This window comes from Nymphaea colorata, chromosome 14 (genome assembly GCF_008831285.2).
Source record: "Nymphaea colorata isolate Beijing-Zhang1983 chromosome 14, ASM883128v2, whole genome shotgun sequence".
Lineage (NCBI taxonomy): Eukaryota > Viridiplantae > Streptophyta > Magnoliopsida > Nymphaeales > Nymphaeaceae > Nymphaea > Nymphaea colorata.
In genome coordinates, this window is record NC_045151.1 from 11,180,536 (window position 1) to 11,187,346 (window position 6,811).

The following is a 6,811-nucleotide window of genomic DNA, read 5'->3' on the forward strand; positions in this document are numbered from 1 at the left end:
TGACTGCATCGGGAGTATGAACAAGGTGAAATAAATTCCACCTCCTTATTTATTTTCGAAAATATGTTTGTTATGTTGCTTTGCTCATCATTTATGTTTGAAATGATGTTTATGCATGATGTATCAATTTTCCTTAATTAAAGAGAAAATGCACAGCGAGAATGAGTGTTTAGGTTGGGATCTTTTTATTTTTATGATGATTTTGGGGTTGGGATTTGTCTAACCTGTGAAACCCATTCAGGAATATGTATATGCTAAAATGCATTTTTTTCACATTTAGTTTCTTTCTTAATCACCCGATTAGGAACTCCAATGAGTAGCTTATTCCATTACTTGATTTTCTTTTATACCAAACGGTGGAAGAAATATATTCTCTTGTAACAAACAATCATGATTTTATGTTTATGTATAAAATATTTCGAATCATTTTTCCAAAAAATTTTAAAAGAAATTACTTTCTTTAATGAGGCCTTGGAGACCTATCCTAGGCTCTTGCATGAGTCTAAGTTCATCTCCAACCTACATAAAAAATTGAAGTCATATATTTTCAAGTCATTTCTTGATTTTAACTCTCATGAAGACATATACGTATTTACATATTATGTATGTATATGTGCACATGACTATTTCTTTTAGCCCTTCTCTTTTTACGATTTAACACATTCTTTTATAAATTCTCATATACATATATATGAATGTATATACGTGTAGCTCTCTCTCTATCTCTCTCTCTCTAGAGTCACATTTTCTCTAAAATCTCTCTCTTTCCCTCTTTTTCTAAAATCTTTTTCTCCCTCTCCATTCGGTTTGATACTTCCTTTTCATAAGTTTAAATCACAAAAGTATATATATATATATGTATGTATGTATGTATCTTTCTTTTAAATCTCGTACTTTTGTGATTTTCAAAATCTCTTTCTCTCTCTCTTTTCCCTATTACTCTCATATTAAAGTATTTCATCTTTTCCATTCTTTCAAATATTTTTCTCCCATGATTTAAGGATTTAATTTTTTATTTGCCAGCTTCACCAAGACTAAAAATCAAGTAATGACCCAATATTAAAATCATGTTTCATGGTCTACAACCTCATTTCATTTTCAAAAACTTTACTCTGTTCATAAAAATACTTATGACAATTATATAAATAAAAATGAGAAACTTAGATGTATGTGGTGGTAAGAATGCTTCTAAATGAATATCATGATAGGAATGAATGATTTCCTTTTATCCATGTAGCATCAATACATTCATACATTCACATTCTCTTAATCCTATGAATAATCACACGCACCTCTCTAAAAGAGCTTAAACAAGACGAGATATAGCTCTAACTAGGTAGTAACCGAATTAGAGCAAAATCACAAATCTACTTAAAGTTTTAAGAGAACATTAAAATGACTTCAAAAAAGTAATCTTCAGAATGTCTCCAAATGACATTTGTAAAAAATTTTCAATTCAAAATTTCTCAAATCAAAATGTTTTATACTCTCAAACGACTCTTCAAAAATTTTCTCAAAGATTTGAAACATTAAATTTTCAATATTTTCTCAAACATCACACCACATTTAGAATGAAAAGATATATAAGCCAAAACGAAATGTATCAAGAATAAACATAGCCCTTGGATTGGTTACCCCCGGTAAAGGCATTGGGAACGGTCAATCCTCATACCGACAGGGGAGTCCCTTTCTCTCCCATTTAAAATAAAACCTCGTTTTTCTAGAACAATCCAAAAACAAATAATAATTTTTGGGGATGTGAATAGTTTATTTTCTATTTTAACTCAAATAACATAACACAGTTGTATACTATCAAATTTACCAACTAGATAACCTCAAACATATGTTTGTGCCTACCAGTTTATTCTTATCTCACCTTTTGTTGGATGGCAATTTTGTCTATTATTGCCATAGTCTTCACCTTTGTACGTGTTCTTCACTTTTCTTATCTTGGTCTATGACAATTTAGTCTTTGTTGCTTTGTTGTGCAATAGTCCTTCGTGCAGCCTATTGCATTTTGTTCTTCTCATCAAACCACTCAAATTTGTATGACAAAAATGAACCCCTTATTTTGGCTTCAACATTTGTGTGATGTGCCAATATTTGGTGTTTTCATGCTGGTGAGGGATCTAATAGAAGACTGATGAAGGAATTAACTCATTAGACATTGACTTCTATTTCAACTTCTAACTTAATTTGCATGAATTGAATTTAAGACATTGTTATAACATTGACCTATTATTTTTGAAAAATACATTAATCAAGTTCCAGGACATGACAAACAAAGTTGCTGCTTGACCCCCATTCAGTTGCCTCATGGAGTTGGCAAGGATCATCTTTGCATTTTATTTGTCTCTCTTATGATCTCTCAATTCCTTAGGCACATCCTATTATGGTTAAATACGCATGTTTATGTTGTTCTCTTTCTCCTTTTGTCTATTTATATTGATTTATTTTTCCATATAATCTATTAATGTTTTTGAATGTAGGTTGTGCTTTATTGGCATAGTCAGCTATGTCTTTCGGTGATTGAAAAAATATATTTTAAATCTGACTTTAGGTGTGAACATCAATCATATATTTAGGTTAAAATTGTCTCCAAGAGAAAAGGACTGCAAAGGTAGGGGTCAACTTTAAGGTAGTTACATATAAGGAGAAAAAATATGGCGAAATGCATATGTTGTAGTAAACAACTAAATAGAAATAGTAGTAATGGGACTAGTGATTCTTGTACAACTTCTCATTGTATACAAAAGTTTGATATAGATCATACAAGAATATTAATAGTGAAGTAACAATGGTACATGAGTATTCATTTATATTGGTGGAATAACAAAAGTATAATCCTGAACTTTCAGTCTAACAATTCAAAGTTTATTTTGTCTTTCAGAATAACACCTAAGATAGATATTATGTCAATGTATAAGGCCGACAAATGTGATTCAAACAATTTATCCATGAGTATGTATAGTGAGTTTCATTGATATGTAACATGTGGACCTCATTGTAAACATTAGAGCATCTGTGTGTGATAGGATAATATATTGATAAGGACTAGAAGTTGCATTCTTATATCTTCAATTTTGTACATGTACCTCCACCACTAATGCAAACAACTTGTATGAGATACTATCAGATTGCATTTTTTGCATGGAACATTCAACTAAAAATATTTTCTATTGCTACTTATAACTGTTCAACAAATGATAGTACAATAGGTGCACTAAAAAAGAATTTAGAAGGAAGAACCTTTATCCCATTGAGAGGACAACACTTTGACATTCGCAGTGCACACATCCTTAAATCTCATGGTACAAGATGATACATAGAATATATATGATGCAATTTTAAAATATTCTGAAAGTGTTACGAAAAGATATCAGCAACCTGATTGCTTACGTTTACTGATTGTGTAAAAGCAAGGTTTGAATGGAATGAAAAAAATTATCACTATATGTTCCTAGTCAATAGAACTCTATATTTATCATGTCACAAAATGCATCGTTCTGCAAAGATGTCTTTCGACAATTGGTTTCTCTTGATACTAATTATACAAACTTGTCTTCTAAGGATGAGTGGAGTTGTGCATCTTCTCTTTGTCAGTGTTTGAAAATATTCTATAATGCAACAAAAATCTTCTCTACCACAAAGTATGTAACAGCTAATTTAATTTTTGAAGAACTATATGCAAGTTACAAACATTTGTGTGATCATGTGGTAGTTAATAAATGTATAAGTGCACTAATGCACAACCTTCAAGTTATATGAGAGCCACTACCTTCAAGTTCAGGGCATATAATTTGAGTTCTTGTTCTCCTCAAGTACTCCACACATATCTAGAAACATACTTTATTGATGCACTAGAAGAATGGCCAACTAATGAATACTTCGGCATATTATCTTGGTGGAACTTAAATGAAAGTAAAAACAAACTTTTATCTAAGATTGCTGAGACCTATTAACAGTCCTTGCATTTACTACATTAGGAAGAGTAGCTAGTAACTATTGATGTTCAAGGGCTCCTCAAATTATTGAAACACTAGTTTGCACACAAAGTTTGATTCATGAAGACAATGATCTTTGTAAAAGGTAAGATAGTATTAGATATTGATCATTAAATTTGTTATGGGATTTAAGTTTTTCATTTGTTCAGTTGTAGTTTATCATAAGTTTTACTTGTAAATGCATTTATAAATATTCATTTAAATAATTATGATCATAGGTATGTATTCATATAGATGGAATTTAATTCCTTTGTTTACACAACTGTAGTTCATCCGATGAATTTAACTTGTAATTAAATCTAAATTGGTTCATTCTAATTATTGTAATCACAAGTACATGTTTATATGAATGAGATCGGAGTCATTCATTTGCTCAATTAAAGTTCATCCAATAAATTCAACTTGTAATTTCATCCATAAAGATTCATTTACTATGCTTGTAATAATATATTTTCTCATAATATTATTTTTTTGATAAACAGGCCTCAACCCATTATCTTTTGGGCCGACCTAGGTATTGGGCCTGGTACCCGCCCAGCCTGGCACAAGCCTATTATGGATAGTCGGCCCCTATTTTTAACATTCATAATCGAGTTGAGCCAGTACCAAGTAGGTCATGAAGCCCAAAAGCTGATAGATCTCTGGCCTGGAAATTAAATCAAAGAATCGGTCAGGCCAGGCACGCCTAGTCCAATGCCAAGCCCTAGATGCAAAATGTTCAATATGTGCTAGTTGTAGGTCTTTTCAGGGGAATTTTGTAGCACATTCTTTGCTCTAAGTTTATTCATCTTAAACACTAATGCTCTTTTGTTTCTCGTTGATAGTGGTTTTCAAGTTGAAGTGTGCACAAGAAAGCATTCTAGGCATCGTAGCTTGGATAAACAAAGTTTTTATTTGTGACCATATGTTCATTTCACAAGTTTGACCTAGATGTGAAAATTGGGATGTATATTTTCACATTTATGTACAAAAAAAGTCATTGTAGAAGTTCAGATCTACAAGTCACTAATGTTAAATGTACCCAAAAAATTGGGGAATATATATCTGCTTCGTACAAAAAATAGGTGCAAAGTCATTAGTGGCATGAAAAAAATTGCATTTAAATTCTAGAGACATGTTTCATCCTCATCATGCCACTAAACATTTTCAATGGTGCGACAAAAAGCACCAATAAAAACTCATAGGGACTAACACTATCTTTTCTCACAAAGTCACTAGCACATCATTGAAAGTTTATAAAGACTCACAAAGTCTTCTCTAACATTAGAAAGTGTCACTATTGACAACATTCAGTGATGTTCATTTTACATCACTATTATGAGATTCAACGATGCATCGACCACATCACTTATTGCTTCTTTATGACACAAACATGCAATCATCTGGTTACCTTCTATGATATTTTTCCACAATATTTCTGAAATGTTGTTAATGTAGTGAATGTGTCTCCTTATTGATCTTTGTGCATGTCACTAATTATTAGTGACATGACTTTCAACAGTGTTTTCCTTCATGCAGACAAGCCACGTTAGTAAAACTTTTATTGATGCCTCATCCTTCTTTATTGATTTTTTTGTGCTAGTGAATATTGGAATTCGTGTAACATCTATATCAATGATTTGCATGAATTATTTAAGATTTTCTAAATAAACAACATTTTATGCATGTAGAGAAACAACAAAAAAACTTGCTACACAAACTAGCTAGGTTTGCTTGATCTTGCCCTTGCTATGTGATACATCAAACTCAGTGTTGAAATTTTGATTTCAAATAACTAGAGGTGTGCAACAATCCCATTCAAACTATACCTATTATCAAGTTGACATGCATCTTCCCTTCAGCAATTTACCTTTTTTTTCCTTTTTTAAAGTCTTCCACTCTGCAAACACCCTTGGATCAGTTATATCTTGGTGAGCGAGAGGTTAACAACCAACAATCCAAAAAAAGAGGCCTGAAGGCCCTCCCATTACCCCTACTTCTGAGATCCTGGACTCCATCAACATTAATGATGGCAGCTTGGATCAGCTATATCAAACTCTCATTCTCTTCATGGTGAAGGTAGTATAGAGTGTGTTCATATGGCTAAGATTCATTTGGTAGGCTATGATATACCCTTTAAGAAGGTGTTCACATCCCCAAAATTTTTGGTATTTGGTTTTGGAGTGCTCCAGAAAAATAAGTTTTGTTTTGAAAATAGAAAAAAAAAAGACTTGCCCGTCTGTACGAGGATCGACCATTCCCGGTGCCTTTACCGGGGGTAATCAATCCAAGGGCTATGTCTATTATTGATGCATTTCATTTTGGCTTAAACATCTTTTTCATTCTATATACGGTGTAGAAAAATATGGAAAGTTTGATGTTTCAAACTTTTGAAAAGATTCTTGAAGAATTGCTTGAGAATGTAAAACATTTTGAGGAAAACTAGAGTTGGAAATCTTTGTATATATCACTTGGAAAACTTGGGAAATCACTTTGAAGTCATTTTAGTGTTCTCTTAAGACTTTAGGTAGGCTTAAGATTTTGCTCTAATTCGGTTACTACCTAGTTAGAGTTTCATCTCATCTTACCTAAGTTCTTTTAGAAATGTGATTGTGCTCATTTGTGATATTCAGTGGAAGTGAATGCATGGATGCATCAATCCTAATATGAATGGAAGAAAAATGGCTCATTCCTACCACAACATTCATCTAAGGCATTCATACCATAACACACATCTAAGATTTATAGTTATCATATATAAGAAAAAAAAAGTTTTTGAAAATGGATTGGGATTGTAGACCATCAAGCATGAATCCAATATTGAGTCA